This window comes from Onychostoma macrolepis, chromosome 03 (genome assembly GCF_012432095.1).
Source record: "Onychostoma macrolepis isolate SWU-2019 chromosome 03, ASM1243209v1, whole genome shotgun sequence".
NCBI classification, from domain to species: domain Eukaryota; kingdom Metazoa; phylum Chordata; class Actinopteri; order Cypriniformes; family Cyprinidae; genus Onychostoma; species Onychostoma macrolepis.
In genome coordinates this window covers 10,941,906-10,962,460 of record NC_081157.1, presented here as the reverse complement: position 1 = coordinate 10,962,460, position 20,555 = coordinate 10,941,906, and the positions used below count along the sequence as shown (strand labels likewise).

The 20,555-nt window shown below is 38.9% G+C and overlaps 1 pseudogene; it reads right to left on the bottom strand.

Annotated features, from left to right (window-relative positions):
• Positions 1-971: 971 nt before the first annotated feature.
• Positions 972-7,626, bottom strand: LOC131536683 (sterile alpha motif domain-containing protein 9-like; annotated as a pseudogene).
• Positions 7,627-20,555: the final 12,929 nt, after the last annotated feature.

Below are 20,555 nucleotides of genomic sequence, written 5' to 3'. Positions count from 1 at the left end.
CCTTTTCCATTAACTTTTACAGGGATTTCCTTCAACCCTAAACACAACACAATGCAAATCAAAATTCAAAATACATGTGTAAAATTAATATGAAAATTTCTTTCATATTAACATGGTACATTGGGCATTATTTTTACAGAGTGTAAATACCAATAAAAGTAATTCAAATATAAAGAATATATAATACAAGTGTAAATGTATATTAATATGTCAATGTATGCACAATGCATTAAGATGTATGTGAAATGTATATAAAGAAAATGAAATAAACCCAATATAATTGAAATACAATACAGGTGTGCTCTCTGGAAGTGAATGCATTAGAGCAGGGGTGTCAAACTCAATTCCTGGAGGGCCAGAGCCCTGCAGAGTTTAGATGCAACCCTAATTAAACACACCTGATCCAGCTAATCAAGTCCTTCAGGCTTAATTGAAAACTGCACAGTATGTGTGTTGGAGCAGGGTTGGAACTAAACTCTGCAGGGCTCCGGCCCTCCAGGAACTGAGTTTGACACCCCTGCATTAGAGGCACTGGCCGGACTCTCAAAAACCTCTCCCATAACAAAAATCACACCATTGCTTTTATGAAATTCAAATCAAGCACAATCAGGCATTTCTGCTAAAGCACAGCCCAAGAACATGCAACAATAATGATTAAAATGTTTGTTTATATTAAAGCGTGTAAGATATGTTAATGAGGCAAACTAAAATAATGTCTAAGAACAACTACAGGGCTTTTGTCCATGCCTTAGGTCACCAGTCTGATCCATTAGATTTGATCCATTTGCCTCCATTTATGTCAAGTGCAACTGGTCCATTCATTGAAAAAACTATAAAAAATGTTACACTTGTGTCAGATTCTTTGCGTAACTGTCTTCTGAAAATTGTCCTTATTCTGGTCCAGTTCACTTTTTTTTTTCCACAAAAGAGTTCAGTATATTGCTGAAAGTAACTGGAAACCTTGCACTTTGTCAGGTAGTTTTGTTTGTCTTTGTCAGCAGAAAATAGAAATAAGATGACTGCTTCATTTTGTCTTTTAGTTGAAGAAGAATGCGCTCATGTCTCTGCAATACATCACAATATTGCTTGAGTTCAGAGTTCTCTCTTGACAAATCCTCAATGGTAATTTGACCCCATAAGACTTGAGTAAGCCAATTTCTGTGAGTAAAACGTGCCTTAAATGGTATTTGTAGCAGTATTTCTATGACTTTAGCTGCAGTTTGACGTTCACCAAGTTGGCCAGCCAATGTAAGAAACTTATCAAGACTATCTGGCTTGATGGGATCATTGTTGTCTTTTTCCTGTTTTTTGGTGTAATAGTACCTGGCAAGGAGCTGGAATATCGCTTATTTTTCTCTGAGGCACTCTGCTGCATTGAGTAGAACAGTGTCTTCCATCCCTGGGGTCTCCTTCATTATATCTTGGATAAGACGTGAAAAAACGTTGTCATGCTTGGCTGAATATTGGCTCTTCATCAACATGTCTTTAACATGCTGCATGAATTTTTGTTTTTCCAGAGTGTTCTCATAAAATAAGTCGGTTGTGAGCAGAAGGTTAGCAATTTGTGCTTTTGTCACTCCGTGAGAAGCGGAAAGCTCTTCCAAACAGTGATGAGCAACACTTGGGTGAATCACCCTCATGACTTCAAAGGTCACTTTGGAAAAAACTGTGCATCTTTTCAAAAGAGAGGACAACTTCTCAAATGCATCTTCAACCCTACACGATTCAGCTCCTGTTTGCAGACCAAGAAACTCTTCACATGTAGAGACCGACAGCAATGCGTTCTTGGAGTAGACATGCAAGAGGACAAGAACAGCAAAAAGTTGAGCATGCTTGTGTTGAAAGTTGAAGTCCTTCAGGGTATTTTTCACAACACCCTGAATATAGTCAGATGAAAAGTTTTTCACAACCATGGACACATAAAATGTTTCGGTGCTTTTGTTGTTCTTCTTAAACTCCTCCAGCTTTTCCCTAAATAGTTCCAGTTCCCTCTCAGATAAATAGTGTGGAAGGCAAACTGCATCACCAGTTCCTTCAGTTGGTTCACAGGAGTCAACTCTCATGCAGTTGACAATAATGACTTGTGGAGATTTTGAAAAAATGTACTGGTTCAAACATTCGTCCTCAATCTGATGTTGGAGTGTTAGTACATTGCGAATGTCTTGGAAGTGATCAGTCATGAGCAAAACGGGAAGTCGTGTAGGTTGCTCTTTTGTCTCATATGTTAGTAGCTCCACTACCTGTTTGGCTGCAGTAGTAAAATCATCTGTTGTGTCTTTCAGCACTGCACAGCGGAATTTCTCCTTGAGTGTCCACAGAACATGCATGGCTAATGTAGTGCCACCCCAGCCTTGAGCATGGAAGATGTTGAAAAACACACAAGCTCTCTTCTGATTCAACATATTTGGAATAATAGCGTCTACAATGTAGTCTAACTTGTCACGTTTGATGACTGACGCTGAGCCAGGCTGTTCAGAGTAGTAGAAGTTCCACCAAGACGCCTTCCCTCCCTTATAAAAGTTCTCATCGTGTAGCTGTTTGTCTTGATGTCCTCCATCACATTGGTTCACACAAAGAATACTGAGCATATGTAAGGATTCCTCGGTTTTCTTTGATAGCACAACCTTACTGCCACCACTACAAGGCAGAAACCGTATTAATTTGCCAATCTCTGACCACAGACTGAGGATGGTGCCATTGATTTCAGCAAAACTTAGCTCATAAATGCATTTCGACGTGTCGCATGCATGTTGCTGCTTGATGAGATCAATCCAGTAGGTGTGCGACGTTTCATTGTCACTGATGCACAAGATTTGGTTTTGTCCCATAAGCTCCTGTAGAAACATACTGAAGGTCTGAAGCAAAGGGTCGCTGGCTTTGCTCACCTGACTAAATAGCAAGAAAATGACAAGAAGTTTCTTGCGAGGCAGCACTTTTTGGCACAGGAAAGAAACTACATCACGCACCGAGGATCCTTTCTCAGTCAACCAATTATCAGCACCTGAGGGAGTTTCCCCGTTAATGCCTCCATTACAGAAAACCCAGCTTGTCTTTTTAGTCAGCTCTAAGCTGCTTGCGATGTCTTCAACTGCACCTGTATCTTTATACTGAGCAGGTAAATGATCATTGAACATTTTTTCCTCTTTGAGTAGCTTATTCAAGCCATTCTCAGCGGATTGTGGATCAAAATCCAAAACGGCCATTAGATTCATACCAAGAAGGAACTTCAGGTTTTTCAGCTGAACAGGATGAGACTTGTTAGCCACCACAATGTACGACGTAAAACGTGACCTGTTCATAGAATGTGTCCCTCCTGTTATCATCTCGCACAACGCAGAGCCATGTGCATGGATTTTGACAACAGAGAGATGCTTTTCTTCAGCATCCTTCCTCTCCTGGGACAACCGTGGATTGTTAGCAATATATTTGTCATAGTCCTCCAGCTTGCTGCTGCTGCCGTCTCTTATAAAAAAAGACAGGCCATCATTTTCTTTTCACATCAGTAGTCTTAAAATATACGTCTTGACAGACAATGGAGGACGGCTCAATGTCTACCTCAATAACATATTTTCCTGAGAATGTCATGTCAGCTTTGAGAACTTCAACAAATCGAGGGGGTTTTATACACCTTTTTGCTATTTGAACTTTTTCTTTTTCAAACTGTCTTTCAATTGCTTGTTTCTGCTTTACATCAAAATCATCTGTTTTCGGGACGCTAACACCCAGAATTTGTCCATGTGGTTTGTCTCCCACTCCGAAATGAATGGTGCCATTTGTGCGACTATTCATACAAGCTGCTGCAAATGGAATTACTTCAAGGATGTATTTCTCCATTCTATACTTTCCTTCTTTTGTGTTGGTCAAGGCTTTGAATTCATGGCATGGTTGTATGAGGTCTTTAGGACCAGTTTCAGTTACATCTAGAATGCAGTTTTCTGTGTACCTGTAAGTAGCATCATATCTATTGAAAGGGTAAGGCTTCAAGCTACAAGACTGAGCCACCATGTCATTCAGCTCTTGAGTCGTTTCTTTCAAACTGTCTATGTTTTGAAAAATCAATTCTTTTGCATTTGATGGTAGGTTTTGCATTAAACGATTAGCCTCCTTCAAGTGGAGAAGACCAGCTCCATTCAGTCCCTGATTGTACAACATGTCTGCATCTTTTATATCCATTTGTATCTCGAGCATCCATTGTCTCACATGTTCGCTGTTCCAGTCACCGATGTCTACTGGACGTTCAGATGAAAGAGCTGTCTTGCCTTCATTTTTCTAAAAGAAAATCAGCACCTAAAGTTATGTTGCATTGATGCATTTGATGCCTGGATCTTAATTATTTAATAGAGTGGTAAGATGATGCACATAAAAATGATTGACCTTTTTTGTGCAACGTACCTCAGAATGTCTTGAGGTGGCCATAATGGAACCAGAGACTCTTCTGATTAGGAGCTTGTGATAAGAAATTTAAACATGGCATTAAAACACAGTGTGTTGTATAACATAAATCATGAATATGTTTTTATTAAAAACAAGCTAATAATAATAATTAAAATCAGTAATGATCGACTTACCGAATCAAGGAACAGAATTTATATGTCTTGGGTTAGTAACATTTCAGTGCCACCTGAAATTTCATAAATGAAGGAAATTAAAAAATGACAGAACTATTTTATAAGACTAAACAATTTCATTATTTCAATTAAACAAGGGAGAAAGAAGGCAGGTAATATACATGCATAATAAGCACATTTCCAGCTTGATATAGACTGTGTTTTAACCCTTTGTTTTAAGTGTTGTCTCATTACAAGAAAAAACTAAATAAAGCTCATTTACCCATGTATTATATTGCAGTCGAAGGACTTGATGTGTAGAGGAAATATATTGAAGGAGGAAAAGAATTTCGGTAAATATTACTCTACTGTAAACATAGGTAAATGAGAATGAATTAATTAAAGGTTAGTTTTAGGAGCAATTCAATCCATTATGGTCAATTATCAAAATCCTTCCTGGTATTGTGTTACTGTAGACTGATCAAACTAATCGTCAAGCCGAAGCAAGCAAACTTAGCATAGTTCAGTAATACATATTATATGCAATATGTATTGTGTGGTACATTTAAATGTGGCTTTGCAATGTAGTAGATGTAACAAATGGTAAATTTACAGTACTTCAGAAACCTTTTTAAATCAGCCCTATTTCTTACCCTTTCCTATGCTGTAAAATGCATGTAATTCAGTGTGTAATCTTTAATCAATAATGTTAAAATTAATAAAAGTTAATAGAGTCAAAGCTGTTATATTTACCCCCATGTCAAGTATCCTTGTTGTAAGAGTGAAGTAGGATATGAACTCAAAGTTGTGAAATCTTCTTGTTGGTGGAGTTAATATGCGGAAATGAAAGAACTCAGCAAGGTTGCCAGATGTTTTTTCCAATATCGCACACATTTGTCAGTACTCTAGGGTGAAGGTTAAAATTGTGGATTTATGTTCACAAACTTTAGCAAGGCTGTTATTTTAACTCATCTATTGTAAATGATGAATATACCAAGAGTTACGTTTTTTTCTGCAAGAAGGCAATGAAATTAAGTAAAGCACGTTTCTGATATGAGCAGGAGGTGTGTGTGCGTGCATTTTTTAAACTTAGACTGTGCTATTTGGGTATATAACTGCAAAATTCTAACTGTAACAAAAATGTCTAACACAGCTGTATGTATAGTTTTAATAGTCTTGTCTACAGGTATATAGCTATCAGTAAATGAGTTCTGAAGGATGAGACTTAAAAAACAAAAACAAAAAAAAAACAAAGTCAAAGAATATGACAAGCTTGTGCACTTCCTGAATTCAGAGAGATTATTATGGAGTCAATTTAATGCCGCATATATATGCAAAAGAATACAATTTTGCAAAAGAAAATAAAGTTTTGCAATGAAAATGAAAGTATTGAGAAAAAATAATGTGCTTTTTGTTTACATTAGTTCAGAGTTACTGCTAGTTTTAATGTAAAAGAATGCAATTAACTTCATAAACTATACATCATTAAAAAGGTCTAAAAGGACTCAAGCTTCATATCCATCTCGAATTCGTTTATTTACATAACTCCTGGCATAAATTAAGAAATGACTGTCACTGGAAGATTAAAAAAAGATTAAAAAGTCTTTTTGGTTTAGTTTTGTCGTGGCCACGAGATATTAAGTCATGGGAAAGTGATAATACTGTATGTCATGGCCATGAGTAATTGCATTCTTTTACATTAAAACTAGCAGTAACTCTGAACTAATGTAAACAAAGAACGCTATACGCTGGCATCCTCCCACAGGTTAAGAGACTTTAAACAAGCACGGTTAATGCACATTTAGTTAACCAAATGAACCAATACACATTTTAATGCTATAAAAGTGTGCACATTGAGAGAAATAAACAGCAGATGTTCATATTAACAACTTCTTTAACTTGAGCAAACACTGCTAATACACATATACATTTGTTAATAAAATGAAAGCATGCATGTTTAAAGCTAGTGAATAAAAGGAAACGATCCACCCGCAGGCCTCTGCTCAATGACGGTGCCTGGATCAGCTGTGATCTGCGTCTCGGGCCGATGACGTCACTTCCAGGGAGGCATGCCCAGGCCTGTTAGACACGCCCCCGTCCCCTGACTCCACCCCCATGTCAAAACAGCGCCACAAAGTGAGACGCGCAGAAACGTGAAGTGCAAAGGGAAAACGGTATCGCAAGCTCAAACTTGACTGAAACACAAAATAAAAGCTGCGTTGCAAATAAATTAGTAGATATGGCCATGGAAAACATGTATTGCAAAATCATTGCTTTTGCTCTGTTTTATTCATATTTTGCAATTCTTTGTTTTTCTTTGCAAAACTTATTTTCTTCTTGCAATACTTCATTTTCTTTTGCAATTCTTTATTTTTGTTTACAAAAAGCACATTATTTTTTCTCAATACTTTCATATTCGTTTGCAAAACTTTATTTTCTTTTGCATATATATGCGGCATTAAATTGACTCCATAGATTATCAGCTGTTTTCTGCTGTTACCCAGAGGCAAAAATAAATTATAAGGAACAAGTTTGAGTTTGCCTGCTTCTGGATAGCTTCAAGAATTCAGACTGTGTCGAGTGTTTGCACTCAAATATTTAGAATATAAATGTTTAGTAAAACAGCAAAGTTCACTGAACAGATCTTTGTAACTGATTTATTTTCATTGTTTAAGCAAATATAAAACAAATAATTACGCTAATAATTTGCACAAACCACAATTTCCTCAGGAAATGGCAATAAGTAGCAGAAATGGCAACGAGACTGCCTCCACATCTCTTTAACACAGCATTATGTTTACATTTTAGAATATTGGTATCAAATGTTTCACAACTTTAGACTAACTTTAGTTACCATTTACTTCAGTACTTCAGAAACCTTTTTAAATCAGCCCTATTTCTTACCCTTTCCTATGCTGTAAAATGCATGTAATTCAGTGTGTAATCATCTTTGATCAATAATGTTAAAATGAATAAAAGTTAATAGAGTGAAAGCTGTTATATTTACCCCCGTGTCAAGTATCCTTGTTGTAAGAGTGAAGTAGGATATGAACTCAAAGTTTTGAAACCTTCTAATTTTTCTTCTTCTTATGGGTGGAGTGAATATGCGGAAATGAAAGAACTCAGCAAGGTTGCCAGATGTTTTTTCCAATATCGCACACATTTGTCAGTACTCTAGGGTGTAGGTTAAAATTGTGGATTTGTTCACAAACTTTAGCAAGGCTGTTATTTTAACTCATCTATTGTAAATGATGAATATACCAAGAGTTAAGTTTTTTTTCTGCAAGAAGGCAATGAAATTAAGTAAAGCACGTTTCTGATATGAGCAGGAGGTGTGTGTGTGTGTGCATTTTTTAAACTTAGAATTTTGGAGTTATATACCCAAATAGCACAGTCTAACACAGCTGTATGTATAGTTTTAATAGTCTTGTCTACAGATATAGCTAATCAGTAAATGAGTTCTGAAGGATGAGAATAAAAAAAGAATCTGACAAGTTTGTGCACAGAGATTGTCAGCTGTTTTCTGCTGTTACCCAGAGGCAAAAATAAATTATAAGGAATTATAAGGAACAAGTTCGAGTTTGTCTGAATTCTTGACGCTGTCCAGAAGCAGGTGGTGTTGAGTTTTTGTATACTGTTGTGTAATATGCATAAGAATACAATTACCCTGCCTCATTGTTTAATGTATTTAGTTAATATATTATGTCTAAGGGTGTATTATTTTGTTTATTTCCTGGGAAGGCCTCATACAGGCAAATGTGTAACTGCTGCATGTTGTAGAGGAAATTAAGCTATTGTCCTATTGCAAGTATGCCTTTACTTTTTATGTAATACCTTTGTATTGTAACCAAATACTATTGTTATTGGTATCGTTTTAGTGAAAGTGAAGTAACATACGGCCAATACTCGGAATTCGTGCTCTGCATTTAACCCATCCAACGTGCACACACACCGTGAACACACACCCGGAGCAGTGGGCAGCCATTTATGCTGCGGCACCCGGGGAGCAGTTGCAGGTTTCTCTTTGTGAGGTTTGGTCAGCAGTGACTGAAACGCTTCTGTGCTCTAAGTCACTCACAAATCTTTTGACAGTTCAATAATTTCTATTTGCTTTTCACAAAATATTGTTTGTGTTGATGCCTTTTGCAAGACATTGCATTGTTTCATATTTTTCATCTTCAGAAAGATCTTTCTTCCTCACCATATTTCATGAGAACTGTGACTTGCTTAATAATGTGGAACAACCTCTTTAAGTACGGTTTCCTTTTACCTAAGAAGAACTGGCAAACTATTGAACAAACCTGTCTGAGATTGATACCAGTTAACTAAAAAGATGTGAAAAACAACACAAACAAAAATCTGACTCTTTATCTATAATAGTGCACGTCACGTGCCATTCAGCATGCAGAAAATACAAATCCTGTGAACAAGTGATCAATTTGAGCCCCAGCTTCAGCATCTATTTATAGTGCGGGGGGCGGGACGCTTCGGGTTCTAGAGAGCATTTGATTGGACAGAAAGCTTGATGAGAAGCTGAAGTGCAGTGTGATGTCATCAAAATCGCTGATCCATATTGGCAGAAATTAAAGACTAAGTTTCGAATGTTTATATCTTGTAAAAGTGAATTTTTTCATTGTTTTGGAGCACACTAGCTTATAGACAGTGTTGGGAAGGTTACTTTGGAAATGGAAATGTAAGGTTACAGATTACAAGTTACCGTATTAAAAATGTAATAAGTAGTGTAACTATTTCAATTACTTTATTAAAGTAATGTGACTGATTACATTTGAGTACTTTTTGATTACTTTTTAAATCACTAATGAATGTTTTCGACTGTTATTCATTTTCAAATATTTAAAGCAGGGAGCTTTAACTTTACAGTAGTGCTCAACACTGATTACTGTCAGACTTTCAGAATCCTTCATCACTTCCCAGCAGGCACACAACGCCATAAGACGTTGATATTTGGTTAAATTTCGGTTGCGACGTCGGGTGACCAAAATTCAACGTAATTCAATGTCTAATGTCAATGTTAAATTGACGTCCAATACCGATGTCAGGTGACGTTGAGATTTTGTTGTTTTTAGGTTGTGCAACCAAAATCCAACGTTAAGTCAACGCCAAATTGACGTCAAATATTGCATTTTCAACCAAAATGCAACATCTGTCCAACGTCATGTCCAACGTCAACCTGATGTTACATCGTCTGGTGCCTGCTGGGTTGAATTAAGATTATAAAAAAATTATTTTCAAGCATAGCCACCACAAAATCAGACTTTAGCACCTCTTTTTACTTTGAGATCGTTCTGAGGTTAAATACTGATTTAAAATCATAACAAGATACAGTTTAATAGCTGTGATACTGTTTTTGAAATCAAATCTTTGCATAGCTATGACAAACAATGCCTTGGAAAAAAGTCAATCTTAAAAAAAAGCATATACATAAACCCAAATAGACAATAAAATTGAAGTGAATAAATATGTTCTATTCTGTGTCCCAAAACATTGGTGTCTCATATTTTAGAGCAGTCAATTCAGTTTGAGAAAGCAATCAATTAAATCTGTGTGTGTGTGAAAATATTTAGATGTATCCCCTTTTGTAATTAAATTACGTAACTCTGTAACATGTAACTATCTGCTCCCCAACACTGCTTATAGATAATCTTAAGCCTAGTATATTCATACCAAAAGCTATCTGCCATCTTGTCCCGACATCTACGGCCGGTCTCCATAGAAATCCATGTTAAAACTGGGTAAAACTGAATTGAAACTTTTTCAATATAACTAAATATAAAAATGTGTGCAGGGTTAAGCTGTGCTGTTGTTGGCTGGCACAGTAACGGCAATAAACTAAAGGAATTCCTCTAAAAAACTTGCCAAAGGTGGACTTGGCAACTCAAGCATGGGTTTGATCACGTGGTGCCTGTTGCTTTTCTCAACGCTTGTCTTGATGAGCCAATCGTCTGTTAAGATCGCATTTTATATAAGCATTTTATAAGGGCTCTAGGGAATTATCATTGGTATGTCAGGCTCTATTCTTCGCTTAATTAATTTGCATGATTATACGCTGAACTTGCGAAAAGTCTGACAAAAACAGCCGCTGGAGAAACAAAGACGAAGGTTTATTAACCACAAGAAAACTAGCTTGTGTTTAACAGACTCCAAACGATTTAAATGACTGATTAACTTTAATGTCCCCAAAGAGGAAATTCTTTTCCACAGCACTGCACTTGTTTGACACACACAACATAGCGTACATAATACAAACAAAACCCTTAGGATAACCCTCAGCGATGTCTGATGGCTGAAGGAATCAGGCTTCTTCCAAAACGAGCCCTCCTGCACCTCATAGCCCTGTACCTGCGCCCTGAGGGCAGTGGGGCTAAATACTCATTAAATGGATGTGTAGAGCCCTGTTCTATTGAAATGCGTGTAATAGCTCTGTTATTGAGTTCAGTGAGGTTGGGCGTTGAAAGACCTATAACTTTCGCAGCAATATTGGACACCTTTGTGAGTTTGGGCCGGTTTTTAACAGAAAGCATGTTGAAAAAACAGGTAAAACAATACAATAGAATTGGCTATCGACCTGCTGATAATCTGCTGTCACATCTACTGAGGTGAAATAGTCTGTCAGACTGACATCAGTGCATCTATTGTTGTTGTTTTGTACAAACATGAGCCATACTGCGTTTGTCTGTATATAACCACACGAGGGAGCAAACGACTAGCAATTGTGGCTTTCCCTCAGGTCTGCTATAGAGCAATGAATTATTGGCTGTATTTCATATTGAGCTGCAATTCGATGCTTTCATCAGTTTGATCGTTTTATGTGTGTTTTTGTGAGGTAAGTAAAGTTTTATTTATATTGCACCTTTTAAAATCAGTGTTTCAAAGTGCTTGACTGATTTACAAACTCGCAACAAAACTATTTACAGACTTTTGGCCAAAACAGACGGAGGGAATAGAAATGTAATATAATATAGTAGCAAAATAATAGTAAAGTTAATGAATTTGTGTTATTTAATGCTTTCTTTCTAATGCTCACAGATAAACTTGTCACTACAAATAAGTGCTAAAATAGTATAGCTTTTACACATATAATTAAGAAGTACCTTTAGTATATATGGGTCAGAGGAAAAAGGGTTTTCAACCATCAAAACACAAGTTTAATACATTCATGCATGTCCTATTTATCTTCTTATTGGTTACGCTTTATTTTAAGGTGTCCTTGTTACAGTGTAATTATACATTTAAGTACTGAGTAATACGTGACCCTCTGTGAAAACCCAGCTATAGTCATTTTTGTGATTTACTGTTTTCTACATAAAATCATCCTTCATAAGGTAAAGAACATTCTGTTAAAATGTAACCTATATATCTTTAATATTGACTGAGTAAGGCCTGTCAAACAATGAAATAATAGTGAAATTAATGGTTGAAATCAAACTTTGATGTTTGTTATCTCATAATTAGATTTTGAGAGGGTCACATTAATTAACTACATGGGTGATTCTCATGAAATCTTGGTTTTAAAAATTTCAAGCATGAAAATTTTCAAAATGCTAAATTAACTTTTTTTCCCCCCCAGACATTAGCATCAAAATCTGGAGTATTTGTGAACATTAATTTAAAAACTTTTACTTGCCATTTAACACCTTTTTGGACATAATTTCCAAAATAAGTCCTAAAGAATCTCATTACTGTGTTGAGAAAAGGTTGTTAGGAAACTATTTAAAATAATAGTTACGAAGATTAAGATTAACAGTTCATGTTACAGATATACATATATATATAGTTAAAACGTTGTGTCATTTGATTTGTTAATTGACTTCATTACCCAGGATGCCTTGAGCATTGGTAAGGGTCACGTGATTCACAGGAAGGTTTGTGAATGGGTTTTTGGGATTCAACAACGACCATCTTGTGAACGATTTGCTGAACAAGCACACGCTGTATTTTACTTTCGCTTTCCTTTATTTCATTAAACGTATAAAACGAATCGACGTCTCAGTTCGTTATTCTTAGTTTTCTAAGACGATAAATTTACAACATTTTTGGTGCCGAAACCCGGGAAGCAGAAGACTATGAGTGACGAAGAGCGAACGACCGGTTTGGAACAATATGAACGGTCCAAAAGAAAGCGTCGGACGATACGGAGTTCCACAACGAGACTGCTGAACCAAATCGACGTTGAATTATTAAAGGAAGACAAGGATATCGATCGTGTGCGGGACATGTTAGCCGTGTTGTCAACAAAGGAGGACAGTTTGCGCGAGCTGGACAGCATAGTGGAAAAACACACTTCGCTTGAGGACGTGGAGGCGGAGATTGAACTCGCAGAGGAATACAGAGACCGCGTTATCGAGATGAAAGCGCGAGCTCACCGAGTGATCCGAGAAAATGAAACTGTGAGTAACCCACGGCCTGCTCAGTCAAGTGATGGTAACGTTAGCGCAAATAAACCGACAGTAAGACTGCCCAAGCTGCAAATTGAGAAGTTTAGCGGAGATGTTAGTGTATGGCAGGAATTTTGGAGCCAGTATGAGACTGCTATTCATAGCAACAGTGCACTTTGCAAAAAAGAAAGGTTTACCTACCTGAAAACTTATCTTACTGGAACAGCTGCAAAGGCAGTAGCAGGACTCACACTGACAGACAGTAACTATGATGCTGCAGTTGATATTCTCCAGAGCAGATTTGGAAGGAAAGATCTCATTGTAAATGCTCACATGTCAAAGCTTCTGAATCTCACTCCTGTAAAGAAATCCTCTGATGTCAGTGCATTAAGGCAGTTATATGATGACTGTGAAATTCAAATTAGAAGCCTGGAGTCATTGGGAGTGGTATCAGACACCTATGGCGGTATGTTGTGCCCAATATTACTCCAGATGATGCCAGACGACATGGCTCTTGAATACAGCCGTCACAGAGGGGATGATGATGAATGGAATGTGCCTAATGTGTTGAAGTTCCTGCAGAAAGAGGTTCAGAGCCGAGAGAGAACTTTACAAATGATGAAATCATACAACCAGAGAGAAAACCAGTCTGCTAACAAAACATGCAGCAAATCATATTCATCCAATGATGTGAAATTAAAGAAACCAAGCATGCCATCTGCAGCGGCACTACACATTGCTGACCAGAAAATGCTAAACTGTCTGTTCTGCGATAGCACTGAACACAAATCTGAAAAATGTCCAGACCACCCGGTGCCAGCACGCAAGGAAAAACTGAAGAAGCTTGGCAGGTGTTTTGTGTGTCTGGGGACCAAACACATCGCCAGGTTTTGCAGGTCAAAGTGCAGGTCATGTGCCACATGTGGAGGCAGGCATCATGCAGCCATTTGTGAGAAAAATGAAGCATCTCCACCTGCTGCAGCTGCCAACATTGACACTGTTATTTCCTCAGTAATTCCCCAAGCAGAGAAATGCAAACCTGACATTGAGAACACTGTGCTGCTACAAACTGCCAAAGCATGGGTCGTAGGACCCACCAGCAGGAAGATGGTCCGCTGCTTGCTAGATGGAGGCAGTCAGGGGAGTTTTGTGCATGAGAATGTGGTGAAGGCGCTGCAGCTACCTGTTACTAAACAAGGGACACTTACTCTTCACACATTTGGCTCCTCTGCTCCAACAACGGTGAGTCGCAACATAGTGAAGCTCAGTTTGGAGAATGTATGGGATAATCGGCAGGGAATTGAAATCGAGGCAGTTGTCACCCCCAAAGTGTGCACAGCGCTGATGAAAGTGCCTGGTGAATACATACAAATGGAAATGAAAAACAGAGGTCTTCAACTAGCAGATTGTGCTGGAGATGATAAACCTGAGCTTGCTGTGCTAATCGGCTCTGATTATTACTGGCAGATAGTATCAGGCAGAGTAGAGAGACTGACAAAGAGCCTAGTGGCACTGGAGAGCATTTTCGGATGGGCAGTGCAGGGTCCAGTAGCAGTGTCCAGCATGACAGAGACAACCTGCATGCATATTCAGCTCAGTGAGGACGCACAGATTGATAAACAGCTGCACGCATTCTGGGAGCTTGAGTCCCTGGGCATCACAAAGGAGAAGTCTGAGAGCCCAGACGATGTAGAAGCGTTGCAGCGGTTCGAGGAAACCTCCATCTTCAAAGATGGGCGTTACCAAGTGGAGTTGCCATGGCGACAACATCATCCTCCACTTCAAGACAATTACCGCATCGCAAAAAAAAGACTGGAGAGTTTGAAAAGAAAACTAAGCAAGGATGTCACACTCTACAGCAGATACAATGAAGTTGTGGAGGACTACTTAAAACAAGGAATGGCTGAGGATGTGCCAAGGGAGCATGCATCACCACCAGGCAGTCAGATATATTACTTACCTCATCACGCTGTATTGAGAGAGGATAAGGCAACAACGAAACTGCGGGTTGTGTTTGATGCGTCATCCACGAAGATAGAAGTCCCTCACTAAATGACTGTCTTCTAACAGGTCCCAATCTGAATCCAGATCTGATGAGTATTTTGATCAAATTCAGACTGCATGAAATTGCATATATGGCAGATATCAAGAAAGCATTTTGCAGATATCACTCTCAGAAAGAGATCGGGACGCTGTAAGATTTCTGTGGTTCACTGGACCACCTACAGAGGAGAAGGATGTGACGCTGCGCTTACTCAGAATGACGAGAGTGGTGTTTGGAGTTTCGTCAAGCCCATTCTTACTTGCAGCCACCATAAGGAAGCATTTAAGACAGTACAAGCTCGAACACCCACAAGTGGTAGAAGCCCTCAGCTCCTCACTCTATGTCGATGATTTCATTTCAAGTGCACGTGGGGTGACAGAGGCACATACAGTGACAACAACAGCCAGGAACATTATGTCTGCTGCAGGCATGGAGCTATGTAAATGGATGACAAACTCTCCTGAGCTCAAAGAAAAATGGCAGGAAGGCTTGATGGATTGTGCTGTGCATCCAGAGTCACACGTGTCTGTGCTGAAGGTGCTGGGTATGGTGTGGAGACCAGCCACTGATGACTTTGTGTTCGACCTCAGGAGGCTGCTTGATATTCTGACAGAAAGAGAAAACACAAAACGAAGTGTTTTGCAGTCTTCTGCTCGCATTTTTGACCCTCTAGGATTCCTGACTCCTTTCACCATCAGGATTAAGTGCTTGTTCCAAGAGATGTGGGAGAGAGGGCTCAAGTGGGATGAGAAATTGCCACCTGATTTGACGAAGAAATGGCAACAGTGGTGCTCCGAGCTACCTCAACTGCATCAGCTCTCAATCCCACGATGGTACCAAACACACATACCACGACAGGATGGTCAAGAGTTAAGGCTACATGTGTTCTGTGACTCGAGTGAAAGGGCGTACAGTGCAGTCGCTTATCTTCAAGGAGAAACAAAGGAAGGAGAAGTGACCGCAAGCCTGGTTGCATCCAAGTCCAGAGTGGCTCCACTCAAAAGGATGACACTGCCACGACTGGAGCTAATGGGTGCGGTAATAGCAGCCAGGCTGGGGAACACCCTCATGAAAGCACTGCAACTAGACAAGACGCAACTCAGACTATGGACAGACTCTATGATAGTGCTGCATTGGATTTGTGGTTCTGCTCATAAGTGGAAACAGTTTGTAGCAAATAGAGTCACGGAAATCCAGTCTCTAACTGATCCACAGTCATGGTCTCACTGCAAAGGGAAAATGAATCCAGCTGATCTTCCCACCAGAGGTCTAACTGTGCAGGACCTGAAGCAGAGCACATTGTGGTGGAAGGGTCCTTGTGTTCTGATGTCAACTGATCAGTTAGAGAGCACTCAGGAAGATGTTCAGGAAGATGAGGTAAAGTCTGAACTCAGATCCAAATACCAGATTGCTGTACAGTTTGTTAAGAAAGACCAAGACTTCTTAAGCCCTGTTTTGTGTCTGGAGAAGTACAGCAAACTAAAAACAGTGCTCGGGTAACAGCCTGGATAAAGAGATTTATCACCAACACCCGCTCAAGCATAAAAATCAGTGGTGAACTGACGGCAGAAGAGCTGAATGAAGCAAATAAAAACTGGATAAAGGTGATTCAGAACCAGAGTTTCAGCTCTGAAATTGATCTGCTGAAAGCAGGGAAATGTCCCAACACTGACTCCAGAATCCGAGAGCTAAAACCATTTCTGGACGAGGATGAGCTGCTCAGTGTGGGAGGAAGGCTCCAGCATTCTGATCTCTCTTACAGAGAAAAACACCCATGGATTTTGCCCAACAATCACCGATACACAGAAATGTTGGTGCAGTATGAGCATGAGAAGATAATGCATGCGGGTGTACGAGACACTTTAGTGCAGACAAGAGAGAAGCATTGGATTTTGAGGGCACGACAGGTAGTGAAGAAGGTTGTGTCCAGATGTGTACTCTGCAAGAAATTCAAAGCAAAGGCTGGACAGCAGACTACCGCACCACTGCCAAGAGACAGGATAACAGAGTCACCGCCTTTTGAGATCACTGGTGTGGACTTCGCAGGGCCACTCTATGTCAAGACACAGAACGTTATGACAAAGGCGTATATAGCACTGTTTACTTGCGCTGTAACCAGAGCAGTGCACTTAGAGCTGGTCTCAGATATGTCCACAGAGAACTTCCTGTTAGCTTTGAAAAGATTCATCTCAAGAAGAGGATTATGCAAGGTGATCTATTCAGATAACGCAAAGACGTTCAAGAGAGCTGATCAAGATTTGAAGGAGCTCTGGAAAGGCATTAAAGATCCACGGCTACGGGAGTTCTTCTCAGAGAAAGGCATCACCTGGCGGTTCATCGCTGAAAGAGCAGCCTGGTGGGGCGGATTCTGGGAGCGGCTGGTCAGGTCAGTCAAAGTTATTCTCAGAAAGGTGCTAGGCAGAGCTAAACTCAACTTTGAAGAAATGTGCACCATTCTGACTGAAGCTGAAGCCATAATAAACTCAAGGCCGCTCACTTATGTGCACAATGATGTGGATGAGCCAGAGCCACTTACACCTGCTCATTTCTTGGTGGGTCAGAGACTGACCTGTTTGCCTCCTAAGCCATGTGCAGCTGAGACTAACCATCCAACAGCGAACAAGGAGGAGATGAACAGAAGGTGGCGTTACAGACAAAGACTTATGAATAACATCTGGAACCGATGGCGGAGAGAGTATTTGCTGAATCTGAAGTCGGCTCATCGCTGCGACACCCCACAATCTTCTTTGTTGAAAGTCGGAGATGTTGCGCTCATCGGAGAAGATAACACCCCAAGACAGAGCTGGAGGCTAGGAAGAATTGAGGAACTGTTTCCAGGTCGTGATGGCCTCGTGAGGTCATGTGCAGTTCGCACAAGTTCAGGGACTGTTCTGCGGAGACCCATCCAGCTTTTGTATCCTTTGGAAATCATATAAACTGTGGTTTATGGGGGGGAGGATGTTGAGAAAAGGTTGTTAGGAAACTATTTAAAATAATAGTTACGAAGATTAAGATTAACAGTTCATGTTACAGATATACATATACATATATAGTTAAAACATTGTGTCATTTGATTTGTTAATTGACTTCATTACCCAGGATGCCTTGAGCATTGGTAAGGGTCACGTGATTCACAGGAAGGTTTGTGAATGGGTTTTTGGGATTCAACAATGACCATCTTGTGAACGATTTGCTGAACAAGCACACGCTGTATTTTACTTTCGCTTTCCTTTATTTCATTAAACGATAAAACGAATCGACGTCTCAGTTCGTTATTCTTAGTTTTCTAAGACGATAAATTTACAACATACTGCAACAGTCTGAAAACATCAACACTGTTAGAAAAGCAAATACATTTTAACATTTTTAAAAATGGATTATTAATAGTCATGCACAGTTACCTGAAATTCTGAAATAATATTTATTTTTAATTTAACATTTTTTTATTTTTATTTTTATTGATTTCTCTCATTACCGCAACACCTTCCACAATTTACAACCATTTTTTTTTGACATGACAAACCTAAAAGAACATAATTTGTAGATTCTCCACATGCATTTAAAATCAAAGTACTATTTTTCTATTAATTAAATTAACATTTAATGAACATCTGTTGCGATAATGATACACAGGTTTCGGGAAATGAGGTCAATTATTTCGGTAATGATAATAAGTATACTAGTCTGAGATTTTGTTAAAAGCTAAATTTAATGTGGAAAAAAACAGATATTTGCAAAATCATGCAATCAAGTTCAAAACAGTTTTGTGTAGTGCTTCAAAAATACAAACACAATTTTTCAGAAAAACATTAAAACAGGGCAACATTTCAACGTGTAACTAAAAAACATGAACCATTTTACCATGGCACTAAAAAAATAACTGACCAACAAGGACAAATACCACATTCTAATGTGTCAGTACTTGTCACTAGTGATGGGAAGTTCAGATCATTTTACTGACTCGGACCTTTGAGTCTCGTTCAGCAAAATGAACGAATCTTTTTTCGAGTCATTTTGTTCATTTTAGCAAAATATAATTAAAATGTTACGAGCTACTTCCCTAACACATCTACTACTTACTCAAACGTTGATCACACTACAAACAATACAAAACTATAATGGTATAAGAAACAGAAAAGATTAATTCATTGCTTACCTGGGTTTTTAGTCTATGATTAGCTCACCTCACCACTTATTTGACAAGTCTTCGGGTTTGAGTCGCTCGTTCATCACGTTACAACCCCATAAACTTAACCAATGCAGTCTGAGCCGGAAAGAGAATTGATTAGTTCATCTCGAGACTTTTGAGTCGTTCGTGTTTTTTTTTCACGTGACGTGACAGCATTGGATAGAGAAATTAGTTAATTTACAACCTTCCTTACAAACGGCTGCATAGTTATTATTATTATTACTTACTTTTACAGTTACGTGATGTGTTTCTGGTCTCAAATTGTAGCTTTTTATTTCTTACAGTTTATGTGTGAATTTCTGTCATGATTCTTTTCCATAACACTGAATGTGGTAACAAAGGTAATAAACTAAAGAGTTGGTTATTATTATTATTATTAAGTCTTTTTCCCTCAGACTGCATAGGTTTAGGTTAAGGGGCTGTCACGTGATGAACAAACGACTCGAAAACCCAAAGACTCGAAACAGGTGAACTAATCCTATGCAGAACCTATAGGATGTTATGCATGCGCGACTGAACGAATCACTTCCCGAGACGACTCGTTCTTCCCGAGTCACATTAAAGATTCGTTCAAAATGAACGGTTCGTTCAAAATTAACGAATCGTTCAAGAACGACCCATCACTACTTGTCACGTGTATATTAATTCTTAACAACCATGCTACACAACAGTTCTACACAACAAGAACAGTTCACTGTGTTGGGATCATCTTGGAGGTAGCATGCAAATGGACATCATATGGTGTCAGTGTTTTACACATTTGTTTGTGTATTTTGCCCAGATCTCAGGCAACACACAGAAGTGTCGAGCTGAGGATGTGGCAGGTTGTGGCTCTGGAATGATGGCTTTATGTCTTCAAAGTAGTACCAGACTTTTTTCTCCCTCATATCTTATGGATGGAATGAAAAATCTGTTTGGTCCAGCACATCTCATGTTAACTTCATACTAGTCTCAGCCTCAGACGTCACGCTGGCTGAATATCTGATGCATAAGGCACACAAAAGTGGAAACACTTCAGGAGTTTTGAAGTTGTCCTCTGATTTGTTGAATTATACAGGATTTCCTGGGAGACGTTTATGTCGCGTTCTTTAACGTTCCACCTGGAAACAAAGATGCCATGACGCCAAACTCCCTCACGAAAGAAGAAAGCCGCCGTGTTTACAACTGATGACGAGCGCTTGTCAGGATCAACTAAACACTGGACTTTCAAAAGTATGTGAAATATTTAAAGTTCGCGGCATAGAATCTTTAAAATAAGTCCGAGAGTTGTACACACCGGTCAGTTATTGTGGTGACATTTCCACGCCCCGAAACGTGATGCTGAACGAAACGAACTGTGATTGGTTGTTTGACATGACGTTCAAACGGCCTCATGGGCT